We start from the raw sequence: 21,682 nt of genomic DNA, 5'->3' as shown, positions 1-21,682 counted from the left end.
TCAAGTTGGTAAACGTGCTACAAACAGTGTGCAGAATGGTTTGTAGGTGGCAGCATAGTGCAGATGCACATATACTGTTGCAGTATCAGTATAAAGATGGCTGCCCCACTTGTGACCTGCACCAGGGAAGAACAGCGTTCTGTTATTCGGTTTTTGCATAGTGAAGGTGTGAAACCTATCGAAATTCATCAGTGAATGAAGGCTCAGTACAAGCATGTTTGTCACAGCAGCAAGTCAATGAATGGAGTAGGAAGTTCGCAAATGGTGTGACTTCTGTGGAAGATGCTCCTCGTCTAGGTCATGCACAACGAGTTGCGACTCCACAGAACATTGCAGCAGTTGAAGCCATAGTGAAGGAAAACCACCGAGTGACACTGAATGACATTGCAGCATGTTTACAGATTAGTCATGAGTCAGCACCCCACATTGTGCATGATGTGCTCCAGTTTCACTAAGTGTCAGCAAAATGGGTGCCACGGCAGCTGACTGCTGAAATGAGAGAATGACATGTTGATGCTTATGAAGAACTTCTTCGGCACTTTGAACGAGAAGGTGATGGCTTCCTTGCAAGAATCATTACTGGGGACGAAACCTGGGTTCACTTCCACCAACCAGAAACGAAGAGAGCGAGCAAAGAATGGCGCCATTCCTCATCAACAAAACCAAAGAAGTTTCGAACAGACCATCAGCAGGGAAGGTTATGCTGACTCTCTTTTGGGACGAAAAAGGTGTCATTTTGGAGCATTACATGCCTAGAGGGACCACTGTCATCAGTGTATCTTACACAATCAAATCAAAGTGACGTGGATTGCTGTGAGCAGGTATCCTTTTGCAACATGACAATGCAAGGCCCCACACTGCCCATACAACAGTTGTAACAATCACAGACCTGCATTTTGAGTGTCTTCCTCATCCACCATACTCACCAGACCTTGCTCCAAGTGATTTCCATATATTTGGACCACTCAAAGATGCAATGGGAGGAAAGAAGTTCTGTTCTGATGAAGAGGTACACCATACAGTGCATGAGTGGTTGCACAGAATTTTTTTCCTAAAGGAATTTATGCACATAATAAGTGGTGGAGGACTTGCATTGAACGTGGGGGGAGATTATGTTGAAAAGTGATACAGCTTTGTACCACTTATGCACAATAAATAATATTTTAAAAAATATTTAAGGTTTTCATTTGACTCACCCTCATAAAAAGTACCTTGACTCTTTGTGGAATATGATTTCTCAGAATTGTAATGGTTAACCTTGTTTTAATGCACAATGCCTCTTTTGTAGTGAAAACTGTAGTTGAATGAGGATTTCCATGAGACACTTGCCTGACTAGATGAACCCGCAGCACTTCATTATTGCCCATTTCTTGGATATGAGGCAGCAGTTGCTATACTTTATGTATTATGATTATTTGCATTCATCCAGTTTAATAGTACTTGATACAGTTCAGCTGTACATTTCGAGAGACTGCTCTCATAACCCCACTGTTGTACACGCACTCAGTGCAATCCCTGGGAATGACGATTGCAGTAAGATTGACCAAGTTTGCAAGCAGCTAATCAGCTAGACGGATGAGTGTGAAGGGGTAAAAATTGGGCGCGGGACAGTCGGTGTAGAGAAACTCCAGTTTGGTCAAGTCTCAGGCCTGGATGTTGTTTCCATCCTTTCTCTGCCATTCAATTCTTAGCTGTGTGTATCTCCTCTGAGGACACTTTTTTCCTCTAAATTATAATCAGATCCAATATTTTCAGAACATTTGCTCCGACAAACCTTAAACCTGTTTGTACTTCTCTTTGTCCAAATTCCCCACACCAAGCTCTCTTATTCCAAAACAGTATGGTTAGCCAGTGCCACATTGTAGCTAGTTGGATGGACCTCCACAGTCACAGTGAAGGAATGTCTAGACCACTTACTGGACCAAGCAATAGACTACGTTTATGGTGTTACAAGTGCAGTTGAGTTACTTTAGTTAAGCAGCAACTGTGTGCTTATGAGTTAGTGGAATGGGTCACCAATCCTTTTTAAACGTACTAAGCCTTATGTGAAGTAAAGTTCTGTCAGTTCAGAAGTGAAAGAAGAGAGAAGCCAGAAAGCTCACAGCACTTCATTATTGCCCATTTCTTGGATATGAGGCAGCAGTTGCTATACTTTATGTATTATGATTATTTACATTCATCCAATTTAATAGTACTTGATAAAGTTCAGCTGTACATTTTGAGAGACTGCTCTCATAATCAGGGTGTTGACACTCAGTTTATGGCATGCACAAAATAAAATAAAATAAAATAAAAAGCTTATTTGACTATGGGTTCTCATCTTATGTAAAACTGTTCATTTCACAAACTGTGACTGTACAGCTGGCTGTGTCCTATTCTTCTGCTGTGGATACTAATAGTGCCCACTCGCTAAAGAGGATGACGTAGCACGCTGCATGGTTGCATTGTGTGAAGTGGATAAGAAGACTAGGACACATAGTTAATGTTTTGTTTTCTTTTATTTCATTTCATTTTATCTAAAGAACATGATGAAGTGAGTGTCAACAACCTGATGATGAGAACGTTGTCTCACAGTTAAATTGTATGAAGTGCTTCATTGCAAATGAATATTACTGATAAAGATCGCAACAATCTGACAGCAGCTGGTGCTACCAAGGTAGTCACTGTGGACGGCAGCCGGCAGCAGTGCGGCAGCAACTGATGGTGCTTTGAGGACACAGTCAGCATGCAACAATGGATGATGAGTAGAAGGAGGTCTTCACACAGTGAGTGAAACAACCTAGCAGGCATGTCAGGCGATGGAGATGTAATTGTGCAACGGCACTATCATACAAAGTCACCCAGTGGGAAATGTGCTGGTTTGTTGAAAGAACTTAACTTAATACCACAATCATTTAATGGTAACAAAAATATCAATGATTGTGGTATAGCTTTCCAGCTTGTAAGCACAGAGTGGGATGGAACTTTGTTGAAATTTTTAAAAACTATGATAATGGGTTTGATGCAAAACAAATGGTTAATTAGAGATCTAAGTGTCACTTAATAAGATTTGTGTGCGATTCTTGTGGAGACTTGCCTGAGTAAGAAAATGTTAGATCATTAAGTATGCAAAATGTTCGCAAACTGACAAGAGCATGAAGAAGATATAGAGCAATGGTGGTTACAGCTTGATGCAACGCAACATCACTATAGCAAAGCTATTTGAGGCACACTGCAAGATTAGAGTTGACTAGCAACCTTGTGCTCACTTGGAAACTAAGTAGAACTTTGTTTATGAAGATATGATCAAAACAATAGTGCATGCTTGGAGATAATGAATGACATTAGCAGACATAATAGAGATTGCTTTGAGAGAGGAAAGTGTGATTGCTTTAGCAATGAAAAGGTAAATATCTGAATTAGAGGTACAGCACTGCATAGCAAAATAAAAGCAATGAATTGTTTCAGGTGCAGAAGACCAGTCCATGTAGTGCAGGACTGTCTGTCAGACAAAAGAATAGGGAAGACAGAACCAGCAGTAATGGGGAATGGAGCAAATAACAGAAGAGTGTCAGTTGGGAAAACCAATGTTGATCCCTCCATTTTTAGGAGTAGTTATTGAGAAACTGAAAATTTGTTAGTGATGTGGTGTTCACTGTGAAACTTGCCAGGGCACAGAGGTCCATTTGCGCATCGAAGCACTGTAACATCTATCAATTATAAACAAACTAGTCACCATGTAATAGATTGCATGAAGTGTGTGCATGATATGCACAGAAAAAGAAGAAAGTGCCCACAAATTAAGCAAGGGCATAAGAAAACAGTCATGATGTGCCTTGCAAGGAAAAAGAGTGAGAGCCATCTGCAAAAACAAAAGTGAATTTGCAGAGCTGGAGTGTTGGTAAGGCATACACAGCCAGATGAAATTCCATATTGATAATGGGGTGCAAATATGTTTGACACAAAGGAGTATCTAAAGTGCTGTTAGAAAGTATGATGCAATCAAGCACATTAGGATTCAGGATATCATTAATATAATTGCAGAGATGAGACACCAAGAGATTTTGGATTATTGTTGTATTTGACTATGCAAGAAGGACCAAGCTGTGGGCTGGTCTTTGCTGATGCTAGGTGTGCGGAGAGGTGGAAAAGGCTTACTTCCATTTTAGAAAGATGAGCTTTAAGTCGCCATATCTTAAAATATTCATAAAGTTTAGTGAAGCTGTTCGTTAGGTGCTCATCATATTCACTCTGGTATGAAATTTCATGGTCACCTGCACACTAGAGTTTTTTTGGCAGGTCTAGTTTAGCATGTCTGCTATGTAGTGAGAACAGAGCCTTGAGGTGAGCCACCGATAAGTACATGCCATATGCACTTCTTTTCACCTTGTTGTACTTTAAACAGCTAATTGCTCAACATAGTGCTTAAGAGGTTACCCAGAGTCTTGCAATGTATTGTTTCCAGAAATTTTGGCATTAGATTCTTATGCTACACATGCCATAAGCTGCTGACAGGTCAAGAAATACTACTCTGGTCTTGAGTGTCTTCTGGTAGCCAGTTTCTATGTTAGTAATCAAGGAGAGCCTCAGGCACAGCAACTTCTACGCGGTGTAAATCCATATTATTCAGGTGGTACCAGGGAAATAATTTGATCTTGTAATTATTCCCAAGAGTTTGTAAGTACAGATAAGTAGAGATATTGGGCAAAAGTGTTCTGCAGCTACCCCTTCTTTTCCAATTTTTTTCTTCTTTTTTTTTATTTTTTTTTATTTTTTTTTATTTTTTTTAAATACGCTACCATTTGTGGAAACTGCAACATGAAGAAGGAAATGCATGAAGTCAATTAATTTAATACCACAGGTTAGGTACATTACAAGTAAGAAATTAATACCTTTTCAAATCAGTACATGTCCTTTGAGCACTACTATTCAGTATATCATGTGGCCACCATGCACTGCAATTAGAGCTGCTACACACTGTGGCATTGAATCAATAAGGTTCTGACTATGTTCCTCAGGGATTTCCCTCCACATAGTTTGTATCCGAGCCCACAAATCTGTGACACCGGTTACTGGAGAACCTTGACACACCAGGTGCCTATCAACCATATCCCAGACATGTTCGATAGGCAAAATGTCTGGCGAATGTGCAGGCCAGGGAAGCAATGGTACCCGTCGCTCTTCGAAGAAGGCCTGTACATTCCTCTTAATTTGTGGCTGGGCATTGTCGTATTGAAATATGGCCTGTGGAGATGCCTGAAGCAGGGGGGTACCTCAGGTTCCACAACCGCCGTTAAATACCGGTTGCTGTGCCCGCAGTATGTACGAGGCAAGATTGGTTGTTGTAACCAATGGTGCCCCAAACCATCACACATCGTGTTTGTCCGCTACGTCACTCTACAATGCAGCCCTTCAGGTTGCACACACCACGGTACTGCCGGACATGTATGCGGCCATCACTGTAGGACACATTGAAGTGGGACTCATTCGAAAAGAGTGCACAAAATGATTATCATCCTGTGCTGTGGTCATGTTCGATGGTCCAGTTCCCACTTGATGCTACGTACGACCTTCCTCTATCCACTGCTTCCCCACACGCTTCACTGTCGTAGCAGCGTGCCCTGTGCAAGCTGAAATGTCACGGTGTGATAACCCCTTTTCCCAAAGACCAATCATTACGCCCCTTTCAAACTTGCTCCTATGCCAATATGGCTCCCTTTGATGTTGACAAGGCATACTGGCACTCACTTTATTGTTCCCACCGTGTGTGGCAGCTTTGCATTGACTACACTAGGCACATCACTGACCCTGTCAGACCGACACGAGAGGGCTCTGCTCAGCCTACGTGTACCCCATCTCGCTGCAAAACGTATCAAGTATTGCTTGCACATCCGTCACCACTTCCACCGAGTGTGGCGCATTCGGGTAAGTCCTTCTCGGTGTTGCACTTTTCACCAATGACATTGTGTATAACAATAACTTAAACTCTTAAATTTTGCTGGTAATGATCGTATGCGAAGAATTAGTTAAAAAGACTGTCATATTGTGTGGAAGTAATCAACTTCAATCTCCATTTTGATGTGAAAGAAAAGGGCACATTCAAGGCTAGAAGATGGGGTACAGAGAGCACACCTGCACTTTTCCTGTCAACTGTGGACACATCTGGGCATAATACAGGTACTATCATCAGAACGCTCCTTCCCAGAAGATAATGTTGCCCCATTCTCACCACCTATAGCCTACATATTCCTCCAATGTGATCTGCTTCTGTATCACATTGGAACTTTCAGAAAGCAGATTGGAATAAATTCTCAAAAGTGTTGATGAGTCAGTAGAAAAGATTCCTGCCATACCAAGCCCATGCTCAAAGTTTCTCTGCCAAAAACAATGTACACGTAGGATGCTGTAAAGAGTACGTCCCTGCATGGACCCAAGTGATCAACCAGCTATATTATAAATTCAAGGAAAGTGAGGACCAAGAAACAGATATGAACTGATGAATTCCTTGAATGAACAAAGGGGAGAAAAGTTTGCACAAGGAAACCAGGGATGCTGACTTCACACATTCCAATAGAAAAGCTTCGACATTGTTTCAGAAACTGGGACAAGACTCTTCCCACAACACAAAGAAGCCAACAATCTCAGGCAACACAACACCAGTAACTTACTGAGAGTTTCCAAGGGTAAAACAAATGTTCGACAAGGAAATAAAGAATTAGTGAGATCAAGAAACCGTTCAGTATAACCCAGGATTTTGTGCTCCATATAAGATTACTGAACTGGAGGCAGCCCGTGAGCATATGAAATGTAGAATATCTGCTGGACTCTACCCTGAATTTTTGGTGCCCAGTGGAATCGGAATGCGAGATTGATACAGAGGGTATGAAAAAAGAGGCAACTCTTTGTAAACAGGACTGAACCTGAAGCAAAAGGCAAGCAGGAATCTGGTGGTTAGTAGAGACCGTAAGTGAACAGAGATTGCCAGAGTGAAAATAAAATGAGGTAGTGAGAAAGGCGTGCAACTCAAAAGAAGGCTGATAATAGGGCCTGGAGAGGAATGAGTGTGCCAAATAAAAATGGACATAAAAGGAATGACAGAGGCTATTGTTCCAAAATATATAATAATGTGTTGGTAAAAATGGAAGTAGGGATATGTGTAACATATTTACTGAATGCCACAGATAAGGTAATAGCAGCGGAATTCCCATTGCTGGTAGCTGAGGCAGTGCGGAAAAAGGAATCATCCAGTGTGTGCTATGTCAGTAAGACCAAGCAACAAGTAAAGGCATGAATAAATATTCTAAAAGAGAGTATAAATGTTAGTTATTTAAATGCATTAGGGAAAGTGGACATTATTGAAATGTGCACAATGTATAATGATGTGTGTCACTTGCGATGAGATGTGTCATCTTACACAGAGGGTATCAGGCATGAAATCAGACTGCTAGCAGAAGCAGGGAAGGTAGAATAATTTCATCATGACCCTTCAGAAGCAAGTGATTAGCAAGAAGTGTGGGAAAGTGAGATAATGTGATACTCTGTTTCAGATTCTGTGTGATTGACAGGTACCAGTGTAGGAGAGCAATGTTGCTACCTCGTACACAACATGCCATGTGTTTGTATGATTGATAGTTGCACATGTGCCTAAAAAGAAATTAGAAATCTACTTATCTAACTGTTGCCGCCGTCCTTGTAGGTAGTGGTGAGGGCAGTGGTGGTGGCCACAGCTGCTGTAGGGATAGCAGTACAAAAGATACTGTAATTGTACATTGTAGATGAATAACAGCAATAAGATGAGCATTCACTCACATGAGTCACAGTGTAACAAATTATCTAATTAGGAGAGAAAATTGTAACGGCTGACCACAACAGAATTTTTGGTAACACTCTACGACTAACAGAAGCACGCCCTTACATCTGATTCACTTTCACTGTTATCTTTGTGGTAACTAGAATTGCTGTCAGAATTTAATGAAACAAAAATTTATTTAGTGTAATTTTCCACTAAAGATTCATTCTCCCATGCTTTCATTATTTCTTCCTTCATGTGTCCTATAACATTATGCCAATCTGACAACAAAGTTTGGATTGTAGCACTCTGGATCAAATTTTTCACTTCTGCCAGCATATGTTTTTTTTTTGTTGCTCCTTGCCACATAACCCTTAACTTGAGGTCATATGATTTTAATAGAATTGAAATTGCTGTAATATGGTAGCAATCTGAGGTCCTATGGTCATATTTTTTTGCCAGTTCATCTACAACATACAGTGGTATAGGTGCTTAATTCTGAGCCATCAGATCCAGTAATTCATCCTTTCTACAGTCATCTGGTATGAGAGTGGTTTTTTTTTTTTTTTTTTTTTTTTGTCGATAATGTCTTGTTTTCTGGAAGTTACTGTAGGTGCCTTATCGAGAATAGTCAAATGATGTGAGGCGTTGTCATAACTGTTACTGAAGGTTTACTAAAGTTTTTGAAAAGAGAGTTCTTAAACCACCACTGAAATGATGTGTCTTCATTCATTTCTTTGTGATAATCAGTGGTTTTTATTGATCTAAACAACAACAGTCTTCTGTGAATGCTGCTGATGTGCCTGCATGGAGAAGAATCAGTCTACTACCTTTTCCAATGGATTGGGATATGCTGCCTGTTATGAATTATCTGGCCCACCCTGTACACATTGAATGGCTTGCATTTACCCATGTTTTGTTGAGCCAAAGAATATCGTTGAAGTTTTCTTTTGATATTGTCATCAAAAATTGACATCACCATGCTACAATATCATCTCTTTCCACAATGACCTTTCATCTGTTAATTGTTTTAATTTTGAGCCTAAGCTGTGCTCTAGATTTTACAGTGAATATTTGCTGCCTCTGAAAAGTTCCACTTCTTGTAAGGAAGCCTTCAGTTTATAAAGGATTGCATGTTCCTTTCTCGAATAGTATTTATGAGGTGATCCAGCTTCAGTTTCTTCTACTTCATACTTTTCCTTCCCCCTTCTTACAAGTGTTTTTGTGAACTTTTAATGTGCCCATGGTTCTTTATATTGCTTAAGTTTTTAACCAAATAATTTATGTGTGATATTTTGCTAAAGATAATAAATCTGACATTGTTTATTTTTGCATATTTTTGTGCAGAAACTAAAATGTGTACTTCTCAGAAGTAGATACAGTTTTGCCTTATTTGCATAAAAATATTGTTATAGTGGCACAACAGAATTTGCAAAAATTACTGCATATTTAGTGCTTCATCTCCTGCCCTCCTGCCGCTGTGACCTGCCCTGCCCATACCCCTCCCAGCCCCTGCAGGCCATGTGACCTGGCAAGGCTTGTGCCTACAAAACGAGCAACACAGTGAGCGTGTGGAGACTGAGAAACAGCTGTAATTGAAGCAATTGAAATATAGATGGTGTTGAAATAGTAAAGTAAAAATGCATGAAATTTCACATTGATAACTCAGTGTATCCACTGCTGAGGATAGACGAGGTACTTTACATTGTAGGAAATGCAAAATACTTTTCAAGCTTTGTTTTGGGGAAATGCTATTAGCAGGTCCTATTAACAAAGGGGATTGAGAAAAGATGGCTTTCAGAATGTTGCGCAATGGTCAAACAATGCAGCATATCTATATTTGAGGCACTGTAACAGCACAGTGGTATTGTAGGGAGATTATTTTGGATCATGTCCGTCTGTTTATGGGTGTGGTATATCCCAGCTTTGCCTGCCAACACAGAACTGGCGAGGTGTCAGACACACTGGAAAGTGAATATTATGTTGAAAGACCTGCATACCCCCCCCCCCCCCCTTACCTAAAACCTCCAGAGCATAGCTGGGATGATCTTGGCAGAAATGTTTCCCAATGAACACTGCTTGCTGAACTGTGCCAAGAACTGAAAACTGCCTTGAGAGAGGAGTGGGACACTATCCTCCAATGACACCTCAACAATTTGATAGCCAGTGTGAATAACAGGTGCAAAAGGTGATTTGGTGCCCAAGGAGATCATATTCCATATGGGCAGTCTGATATTCACCTTTGGAGACTTGTGTCAAACATGAATGTTGTTTATTTCTGTTATCCTGCTTTTCCATGTCATGAAATATCTACTATTTTTTGTTATAAATATATCACTCCATCTATATTACATATGTTCTGTGTTTCATGTTATTCACATATGATTATTCCTGTCCAAAAACGTCTCTGCTGCTTGCAGTGTATTAATGACAATGAAAGACGAGGAATTTGTGGTAGAATTGGAGCCAAAATACTAATGTGGTAACGTGAGATCACCTGTGTCCACATCTACATCAGATCTACATCTACATCCATACACTGCAAACCATTGTGAAGAGCATGGCAAAGGTTGCTTCCCATTGTACCAGTTATTAGGTCTTCTTCCCTTTCCATTCACATATTTAGTACAGGAAGAACGAGTGCTTAAATGCTACCATGTGCACTTTAATTATTCTAACAAGGCCCCCGGAGTAGATAACATTCCATTGGAACTACTGACGGCCTTGGGAGAGCCAGTCCTGACAAAACTCTACCATCTGGTGAGCAAGATGTATGAAACAGGCGAAATACCCTCAGACTTCAAGAAGAATATAATAATTCCAATCCCAAAGAAAGCAGGTGTTGACAGATGTGAAAATTACCGAACTATCAGTTTAATAAGTCACAGCTGCAAAATACTAACACGAATTCTTTACTGACGAATGGAAAAACTAGTAGAAGCCAACCTCGGGGAAGATCAGTTTGGATTCCGTAGAAACACTGGAACACATGAGGCAGTACTGACCTTACGACTTATCTTAGAAGAAAGATTAAGGAAAGGCAAACCTACGTTTCTAGCATTTGTAGACTTAGAGAAAGCTTTTGACAATGTTGACTGGAATACTCTCTTTCAAATTCTAAAGGTGGCAGGGGTAAAATACAGGGAGCGAAAGGATATTTATAATTTGTACTGAAACCAGATGGCAGTTATAAGAGTCGAGGGACATGAAAGGGAAGCAGTGGTTGGGAAGGGAGTAAGACAGGGTTGTAGCCTCTCCCTGATGTTGTTCAATCTGTATATTGAGCAAGCAGTAAAGGAAACAAAAGAAAAATTCGGAGTAGGTATTAAAATTCATGGAGAAGAAATAAAAAGTTTGAGGTTCTCTGATGACATTTTAATTCTGTCAGGGACAGCAAAGGACTTGGAAGAGCAGTTGAATGGAATGGGCAGTGTCTTGAAAGGAGGATATAAGATGAACATCAACAAAAGCAAAACAAGGATAATGGAATGTAGTCGAATTAAGTTGGGTGATGCTGAGGGAATTAGATTAGGAAATGAGGCACTTAAAGTAGTAAAGGAGTTTTGCTATTTGGGGAGCAAAATAACTGATGATGGTCGAAGTAGAGAGGATATAAAATGTAGGCTGGCAATGGCAAGGAAAACGTTTCTGAAGAAGAGAAATTTGTTAACATCCAGTATTGATTTAAGTGTCAGGAAGTCATTTCTGAAAGTATTCGTATGGAGTGTAGCCATGTATGGAAGTGAAACATGGACGATAAATAGTTTGGACAAGAAGAGAATAGAAGCTTTCAAAATGTGGTGCTACAGAAGAATGCTGAAGATTAGATGGGTAGATCAAATAACTAATGAGGAAGTATTGAATAGGATTGGGGAGAAGAGAAGTTTGTGGCACAACTTGACCAGAAGAAGGGATCGGTTGGTAGGACATGTTCTGAGGCATCAAGGGATCACCAATTTAGTATTGGAGGGCAGTGTGGAGGGTAAAAATCGTAGAGGGAGACCAAGAGATGAATACACTAAGCAGATTCAGAAGGATGTAGGTTGCAGTAGGTACTGGGAGATAAAAAAGCTTGCACAGGATAGAGTAGCATGGAGAGCTGCATCAAACCAGTCTCAGGACTGACGACCACAACAACAACAACAACCATGTCTTTGTTATGAGTGATACATAGAGGTTGTAGTTTATTCGTAGAGTCATCTCTTAAAGTTAGTTCTTGAAGCTCTGTTAAGCAGGCTTTCATGGGATAGTTAATGTCTTCCTTGAAGCGTTTGCCAGTTAGTTTTTTTTTTTTTCCCAGCATCTCCATGTGTCAGGCAAATCTGTAACCATTTATGGCACCCTTCATTGTATACATCCAGTATCCTCTGTTAGTCGTACTTGTTACGCATCCAACACACTTGAACAGTATTCTAGAATGAATCGCTCAAGAGTTTTGTAAGCAATCTCATTTGCAGACTGATTGGATTTTCCTAATATTCTACCAATGAACCAATGCCTGCCACCTGCTTTACCTGTGACCGAACCTATGTCATTGTTCCATTCCATATCCCCATAAAATGTTACCCCTAGGATTTAGCATGAGTTGACCAATTCCAACTATAACTCACTGATATTTTAACCATATGATTCTACATGATTTATTTTGTGTTGTGCAAAATTTTACATTTGTGAACAGTTAAAGGAAATTGCCCACCTTTCAATCACTTTGAAATTTTTCAAGATCAGACTTAATATTTGTGCAGCTTTATTCAGACGATATGTCATAATAGATAACCAATCATCTGCAAAATGCCTGAGGTTACAATTTATATTATCTGAATGGTTATTAATATTGAATATGAACAGCAAGGATTTCAACAAACTTCTGTGGGGTACTCCTGAAGTTAACTTCTATATCTGCCAATGACTCTCCATCCAAGAAAACATACTGCATCTTCTCTGCCAAGAAATACTCAAACCACTCACAGATTTTGCTTGAAAAGCTATATCATCATATTTTTGATAATAAGCATAGGTGTTGTACTGAGTCAAATGTTATTTGAAAAACAAGAACTATAGCATCCACCTAATTACCTTGATCCGTACCTTTTGGAATGTCATCTGAGAATAGCATGAGTCGAGTTTCACATGAAGGATGTTTTCAGAATTCAAACTTGTTGGAATTGTGTTCAAGATACCACATTACATTTGAGTTCAAAATATGTTCTAAGATTCTACCCTTGGATTTTCCTTTGCAAAGAAACATTTGAAAACTGGGTTCACCATCTGTGTGTTTGCTCTGCTACTTCAGTTTGTTTCTCTCATTCATTAGTGTTTGGATGCTGTTGATGGTACCAATAACAGCATTTACATATAACCAGAATTTCTTTGGGCTTTGTGAGACATCTTTAAACACTATTCCACAATGTTAGTCACTGAATAATTCTCATATTGCTCTTTTGTCAGCCAAACACAGTGAAATTCAGCATCTCTCTATCTATACCCCTACACTTTGTTTACTTACATTACACTGTAGTCTGTTTCTTTTGAAGCTTCTTTATAAGTGTCCATATGCCTTGGAGGGTTCCTCTCTTCATGAATTGTTCTATAGGTGCATTCTATCAAGTATATGATCAACTATTCATCAAAACCTTAACCAGTGTTCTTGTACTTGCTCCTGTCCAGAGCTACATGTTTCCAAGTTCCTCTCTGAGATATGACTCTGCTGCCTCTTATCTAGTTTGCTGAAAATGAGTTGTAAAGACCCTCTGTGTCCTTGAATTAGAATAACACTGAAAGTTTCTGGGACTGCAGAACAATATGCTAAATGCCAATATCAACCAAAGTAATCTGGCCAGTCTGATTTATTGTGACTCCATTGGTTAAATACCTACGTCTTATTTGTCCAGAAGCTTGTTTAGCCATACTGCTGTAAATCACAGTAGTTGTTAAGTCCCTCAAAGGACAAAGGTTGTTAACCTTTTTGTCTTATGAGTTTATTTACAGAACAGTGTGGAGTGTAATAAAATTTAAATTTGAATAAAAATCTTAATTTATTAATTCAGAAACTAATGTATCGCTGTTGTTCCTGCTATGTTTTCAGCTGCAGAAATCTGCGTAGAGTTCACAAGATGGTGCAGTGGGTATATGATGAAGCTGTTCTTTGACATTATTAGATTTTGCTAATTAATGCAACTTAAGTAAAGCCATGTTTTTGCTGTAAAGCAAAACAGTCTATTTGCTCTAGTTACCAAATTGAAGAAAATCGTGGTCGACTGAGCTGTCACCATTCCAAGCAAAAGTTAGCATGTGCCATTTGATAATCTGACAGAAGTACTGATGCTTTCTATGGTAATTGATTCATCATTCTGTGTGACACATGTGTACATTGTGTTTTTGTCATATGACATCCTTGAAAGCCATGGGTTGGGGCAGTTGGATGGATTCAGTATTTCTCGACTCTTGGAAATCATTTCTCTTGGTATCACACCAAGGGTTATTAATAAAGGTACAATTACATGAAGTATCAAACAAAATTGTCTGAATTGAGGACTTTTTAGAAGAGAGGAGGATTCTGCATGTTATCTTGGATGAAGTCATCAGCAGAAGTAGCTGTAACTTCAGGCATGCTCCAGGGAGTATGTAGGCTCAAGGCAGATGGCAGACTTTGGTTCACTGGCAGAAAAATGGGAAAATGCAGTCAGTCAGCAATGAAGAGTGTTTGTGGATCACTTTTGTGTCTCATGTTAGAATATTGCTGAAGTTTGTGGGGTATATTCCATACATTGTTACAGGTTGTTTGACTCACAAGAGAGCATCATGCAAATGTTGAAAAACATGAATTGGTAGAAGTTTGAAGATAGGCCACACTTATCCCAGAAAAACCTCCTTCCAAATTTTCAAGAACCAGTGTTACCTGAAGAATCCAGAGATATGCTTCACCTACTACTAAAGACTGTGGAAAAAAACATTAGATTAATTACAGTTCGATCTCCCTGTACACCCATCTTCCAGTAGATCGTGCATGACAATGTTTACTATATCTTTGTGGTAGGGATGTATACATTTAACAGTATTTTTAGGTCTTACTCGATTTGCAGTTGATTATGGATAACCATCTGTCGTGCTTGTGGTGTGAATTGTGGCAGCACATCAACTTGAGATGGTGCCACAGTTGACACCACAAACAATTGAAATTAATTGAATTGAATGCAACTGAATTCAATTTTGAGTGATCCTGTAGGATTACAATGGTGTGCAGTAAATGTAAATGCAATATAGGGCACATTAAAAATAGAAAACATTCATTATCACATAGTTCCTAACCATTTTTATAACATTCTAACATAATTGATTACAAGTAACAATATATACAAATTTAATGTGATAAGTACTCTTCAATATTGTAAAATTCCTTTTCCATCAGATAGCCTTTGAGGTTCTTTGAAAACTTAAGTGTCGTGTACATTGTCAAGCAGTTTTTTAGACGGACTACTTAGTAATTTGATACTGAGTACTGGGGTTGTTTTCCAAGCATTATCAGTCAGTGGGATATGCTTTGTATGACATTCTTCCTTCATGTGTTTTGTATATGTACAGTAGTGTATGTACTACACTCTGCACTATCTTTTTTGACAAATATTGTAGTTTTATACATGTATAATGGTGTAAAATTATCTTTTGAAACAGTTTCCAGAAATATTTCTTCTTAATATGATCCTTATTGCTTTTTTATGATGTGAACACCATTTTATTTCTTGAATATTTGAGTTCAAAGAATCCATGGTATACTGTGCACAGAAGCTGGTTGTCTGCATACTGTAATAGCTGCTTCATGATGAATGTGATGGATCTGAGTTTCATACAGACAGTACAAATATATTGTGTCCATTTCAGCTCGTTATCTACTATAACACCTAAGAATCTAGTTGATAATGCTTCTTCCAGTCTCATTTCATCCACCTCTAAATCCATGTGCACAGCCTTCTCTTTATTTCCAAACACCACAAACCTCCTTTTTTATGTTTATAACAAGTCAGTTTTCCAGGAGCCATTGAGCTGTGGTGTTTGCAGATATGTATGCTCTTCTCTCAAGCTGTACCACATTTTGGTCATTTTTCAGTTGTACCATGTCATCTGCATACAATATTTTATTTTCCTTCTCTTCAACACTTATGTCATTAACCGACAGATTAAACAGTAATGGTGGCATTACAGATCCCTGTGGCTCTCCATATTGATGGCTTTGGTTTCTGACACTTATACATTCCCTATTGATACATTTTGTTTCCTGTTGCATAAGTGTGATTCTATCCACTCGTCTGCATGCCCTTGAATACTTTGGTTTTCCTATTTTCCTATCAGTATTTGATGGTCAGTAGTGTCAAACACTTTGGAGAGATCCAGAAGCATTATAGATAAATACAAATAAACAAAAACTGACGTGTGTGACAAAGAAGAAAGAATCAAAAGTCGACGTCTTTGGAGACAGTCACGCCAAAGGAATTTCTCAAGAACTGCAAGAAAATAGTAAATCAACGACAGTCACAGGCATGGTTAAACCAGGTGCTGGTTTCAAAAAAGTGACGGAAAACATCATACAATATAACTATGACAAGCAGTACAGTGTTGTAATCTGCGCTGGAGCTAAAGACATTTACGAAAACAATGCTATGAAAATGTATAAACAGCTCTTGAGTCTTTTGCTAGTACTGTCAAATACAAACATTTTACTGGTGAACTTTACCCACAGGCATGATTTACCTGAATGGTCATGTGTGAATAAGGAAATTCACAGAATTAATGCGAAACTTAAAAGTAAGCAATGTGAAATTAATTGACTCAAGCACACTTGACAGAGAATGTTTTACGAAACATGGGCTTCACCTTAACAGAAATGGTAAGGCCAGGTTAGGAAACTTAACAAGGGAAGCAATTAAATGCAATTACAAAGTGACAGCCACTGAACTGGGATGGTATAAATCTCCAATAGCAGAAACACCAGCAAAAACAGGAGCAGCACGCAAATGGACCATCCAAAAAACAATAGCAATAGAGGAACCTACTACTGAACCAACAGCACGAAGAATCCTGTCAGCACCACCACCACATCCACTACCATTACCACCACCACCACCTCCGGCCACAGAAGCACCAGCAACAACAACAGCAGCAGCAACTGAACCAACAACAACAGTAGCAGCAGCAACAAAACTATCAACAACAGTTGCAGCAACACAACACTGCCTAAGGAGGAGTCAAAGACAAGGTACATCTACATCATTAAATAAGGATTTTTTATGGTTTCAGACAAAGAAATGGAAAAGATTGTGACAAATCAGCAAGAAAATTTGCAGATAAGTCACAACTACTATGGAAAGAGCAGCACATTACCAGGTAATGACAAAAGAAAAAATACTTGTAAAACAGTCAGGATAATGTGTCAGAATATTCAGTGCCTCAGAAACAAAGTACTAGATCTAGAAGTAGCTTTAAATAATCTTGCTGATGTCTCTTGTATTTGTTTATCTGAACACTGGTGCAAGGCTAGTGAATTAAGTCTCATAAATATAAACAAATTTAATTTAGCAACACATTATTGCCGAAGTGTTTTTAAAAATGGTGGGGTATGCATTTACTCTAGAGTAGGACTGCAGTTCAAAGTGAAAACAGAATTGGACCATCTAAATATAGAAAAACATTTTGAATCATGTGCCATAGAGTTAAAAACTGAGGAGAAGAGTGAAAAACTAGTTGTCATTACAGTATATAGATCTCCACTGGGTGACAAAAACATGTTCTTCAAAAAAATAGAAGCAGCATTAAACACTTTTTATAGTAATGAAGTGAAATTATTTTTATGTGGAGATTTTAATATTAACCTGTTAATTGAAAGTGATGAAAAAAGACAGCTTTTGAGTATACTCAGCAGCTTCCACATGAAACCACTCTTTACAGATGCCACCAGAATAACAGAACTGTCATCTTCTCTTTTAGACAATATTTTCTCAAATATGGAGAATGGTATCACTGAGCCACTAAATGTAAACTTAGGTCTTTCGGATCACAATACACTATTAACATACATAAATTACTCTATCCCCAAGGCAGTAAAATATAAGTGGGGATACAAAAGGCACTTCTATACAGAAAAAGTAAATACTTTCATCCAGTTGTTAGCTAATGAAACCTGGGAAGATGTCTTTGCACAAATTACAACCGAGGAATCTTTCAATGCTTTTTCTAGTACATTCATGTCCCTATTTGAGATGTGTTTCCCAAAAAAGCTCACAAAGATCAATGTCATGCCTAGGAACACAAGCCAGTGGATAACACCCGCTATTAGAGTATCTAGTCAAACACTAAAACATATCAGTCAACTCAAAAAAGATAACAAAGATGAACACTTCACAGATTATGTTAAGACATACAAGAAAATTTACAGGAAGGTGATCAAAAAAGCCAAGACAATGCACAATGACAGTGTAATTGCTGGGTCAGCAAACAAATCAAAAGCTATATGGAATGTAGCAAAAAAAGAAATAGGCCCAAGCAAAAACGTTAGAAATCCAGATGACTTTGTTTTAAAAGATGATCAAGGTGTGCTAGTCAGAAATCGTACTTTAGCAAATTACGTTAATGACTACTTCATAAATAGTCCAATCAATCTGCATAAAAATTGTCCTAAGATTAGTAGAACATCAATCCCAGAAGAACAAAGTGTGAATTCATTATTGCTACCTCCCACAAACAAATTGGAAGTTAATCAAATAATAAAAACAATGAAGAATAAAATGTCCTCTGGGATTGACAAGATACCTTGCTCAGTCATGATGAGATGTGCTAGTGTCATATCAGACCCACTCTCACACATCATAAACATATCATTTTCGGAAGGCGTCTTTCCACAACGATTAAAAATTGCAAAAGTAAAACCATTGTATAAAAAGGGCAATATACATGAAGTGGGAAACTATAGACCAATAGCTTTATTATCGGTATTTTCAAAAGTAATAGAGACAGTCATGAAAAACAGAATTACAAATTACCTCGAGAAATTCAATCTATTGTCTGTAAACCAACACGGCTTCCGCAAAGGAATGAGTACAGAGTCAGCCATCACCCAATTCATTGAAAATATTGTAACGGGGCTAGATAAGAACAACAGTACAATAGGAATAAATTTGGACCTCTCAAAGGCATTCGATACTGTCCAACATGATATCCTGCTAGACAAATTAGAATATGTCGGTATACGAGGAGTAGCTAAAAAGTGGTTTCAGTCATATCTCCATAATAGGAAACAGGTAGTAGAAATTGCAGCAACAAACAGTAAAAACCAAAGTATTGTTTACAGATCGGATATTCAGACTGTGCCAATAGGGGTACCGCAGGGGAGTGTTCTAGGACCTCTCCTATTTCTTCTTTACATAAATGATATCAAGATTCCAGTAAATGGTACTCATATAACCCTGTTTGCGGATGACACAAACATTGTAGTAACTGACATAAACCGGGTATTGCCAACATCTGCAACCAGAGTTATAGAATATTTGCAAAATTGGTTTGAAGTGAACAAATTAACCATAAATATATCTAAAACTAATTATATCCATTACAGGAAAGCAAAGTCACACTCTGATCTAGATCTCAGAATACAAAATAAAGAAATTGTGAGAGTTGCTACCACAAAATTCTTAGGTGTAATTATAGATGAAAATTTAGACTGGAAATCCCATATCCTGTATCTCTCACATAAGTTAAGTTCTGCTTGCTTTGCTTTACGCGTTATTAGCTTTGTATGTAGTAGGGAATGTAGCAAAGCTGTTTACTTTGCTTATATACATTCTGCTATTACCTATGACCTCATCTTCTGGGGTCATAGTAAGAAAAATCTCACAACCATCTTCACTCTACAAAAACGAGCTGTTAGAATAATTACCAACAGTTCAAGGCTAACTCCTTCAAAGCAATTATTTAAACAGCTGAATATTCTACCCCTACCGTGCCTCTATATACAGAAAAGCGTAATTAATATAAAACAAAATATTAACAATTTCCAATCCAACTCGGATCTACATACTTACAACACAAGAAAGTGCAATGACATTCATATAAAAAGAGTTAACAAGGCTTTGGTGCAGAAACAAACAAACATACAAGGAAGTAGATTGTATAACAAACTACCGGTAAAGATAAAAGAAATAAAAAAATTGTCTTCATTTAAAGAAGCAGTATTCAAATTTTTAATGACCAACTGCTATTATAGTGTAAAAGAATACCTGGAATAGCTCCATACTAAACAATCATATTTATGTACTCTGTGCCAATAGTAATTTTTATCTGACTGTTGCTATGTTCTAAATAAATAATATGTACAAAAGTGCTAGAACTGTATGTGTTATATGTAAATATCAACTGTGTATTCCATGTAAAAAGTCTTTCTCATACATCAATGTAAATAATCAAAGTTGTACATGCTATTTCAATGTGGTCTGATGTAGTCTACTATGCACATCTGTATTTTGTATAGTATTGTTCACCCTATATGTGTGTATATATATACTATGTATTTTTTTGATGAAATCCATGCAATGTAAATTGTCTCTGGATGAATAAACTACTACTACTACTACTACTACTACTACAACAACTTGTTTTTCGTCTAAGGACTATATAATAAATTCTGTGAGACTGGCAGTCACTGATTTCGTTGATTTACTTTTTCAGAAACTGTGCTGTGATGGTATAAGAATGTTGTACTTGTCCAGATAATCAACTAATCTATTGTACATAAGCATTTCCAGGATTTTTGAGAAACCTAGTATCAGTGAAACTGGTGTGTGGTTGTTGGGGTCATCCTTTTCCCTTTTTTGTACACTAGTACCACCCTGCTTATCTTTAGTTTTTCTGAAAAAATTCCATAACTGAAAGAGCTGTTTGCTTTGTCCAGCAATGGTGAGATTGTATGCTCACTTACTTGCTTTATTATATGTTCCAATATTTTGCCATCACCAGCTGATTTCTTGGACTTTTATTAACCTTCTTGTGTGGACAATTTCTTTCCAATTTTAAGTTCCCTACCACATTTATATAGTTATCATTAAGTATGTTAGCTATTTCTCTACCATCTTGAACCAATTTGTCGTCTATTTTCATAGACCCAATATCTGTTTCTTTGTTCGATCCAGTTTTTTCTTTTCTTTCAGCATTAATTGCGTTCCACCCTGCCTTTACCTTGTTTTTTGAGTTCATTATGATGGCATTAATTGCTCTTGCTTTTGCCCCTCTTGTTATTTTTCTCTATTTCTTTCATAGCATTTTGTAATTTTCAACTTCACCCCCCTGTCTCAGACCGTGCAGCTTCCTTTGCAGTTCTGTTATTTTGCTGGTAATCCACTTTGTCTGATCATTACTTTACTTTGGAGATTACTGTATTAAAATAGTGTTTAATTATTGTAATAAATGAATCATACTTTTCATTTACATCTGTAGCTGTAGGGTTTCATCCAGTTTTCGTGCATAACATTGTTCTAAAGATGTTAATATTTTGTTCACTGATGTTCTTGATATCTTTGGTTGTTTGTTTTTTGGTTCTGATATTATGTTCTTATTTCTGTGAAAGCAGATCAGCTGTCCATGACATGAAGCAGATCAGCTGTCTGTGATGATCAGACATTTCACTCGTAGTTACACCTACAAATATTAGTAATGATGTCATCAGTAACTGCCTGACTTTGAGAAGACACTCTTGTCGGTGCAAATACTGTTGCCTCCGTATTGTATTGTATTAACAGTTCTTCACAATCTTGTCTTGGCTTTGATTCTTTCCCCTTGCCAGTGCTAAGTCTCCATATATAACTATGTTTTTCTTCATATTTATTCTTAGTAAGTTGGCAGTGTTTTTAGAAAGATGCTAATCTTGCCATTTGG

At 38.0% G+C, this 21,682-nt stretch overlaps 1 protein-coding gene across 1 annotated transcript in view; it reads left to right on the top strand.

Moving 5' to 3' along the window:
* The window catches only part of LOC126176534 (intermembrane lipid transfer protein VPS13B), a 238,167-nt gene that overhangs the window by 62,271 nt on the left and 154,214 nt on the right, over positions 1–21,682 (top strand). The gene's annotated exons all lie outside the window — the stretch shown is intronic.

Source organism: Schistocerca cancellata, chromosome 3, assembly GCF_023864275.1.
Source record: "Schistocerca cancellata isolate TAMUIC-IGC-003103 chromosome 3, iqSchCanc2.1, whole genome shotgun sequence".
Taxonomy (NCBI): Eukaryota; Metazoa; Arthropoda; class Insecta; order Orthoptera; family Acrididae; genus Schistocerca; species Schistocerca cancellata.
Note: the sequence above shows the minus strand (reverse complement) of the source record. Positions and strands in the feature narration are given on the sequence as shown.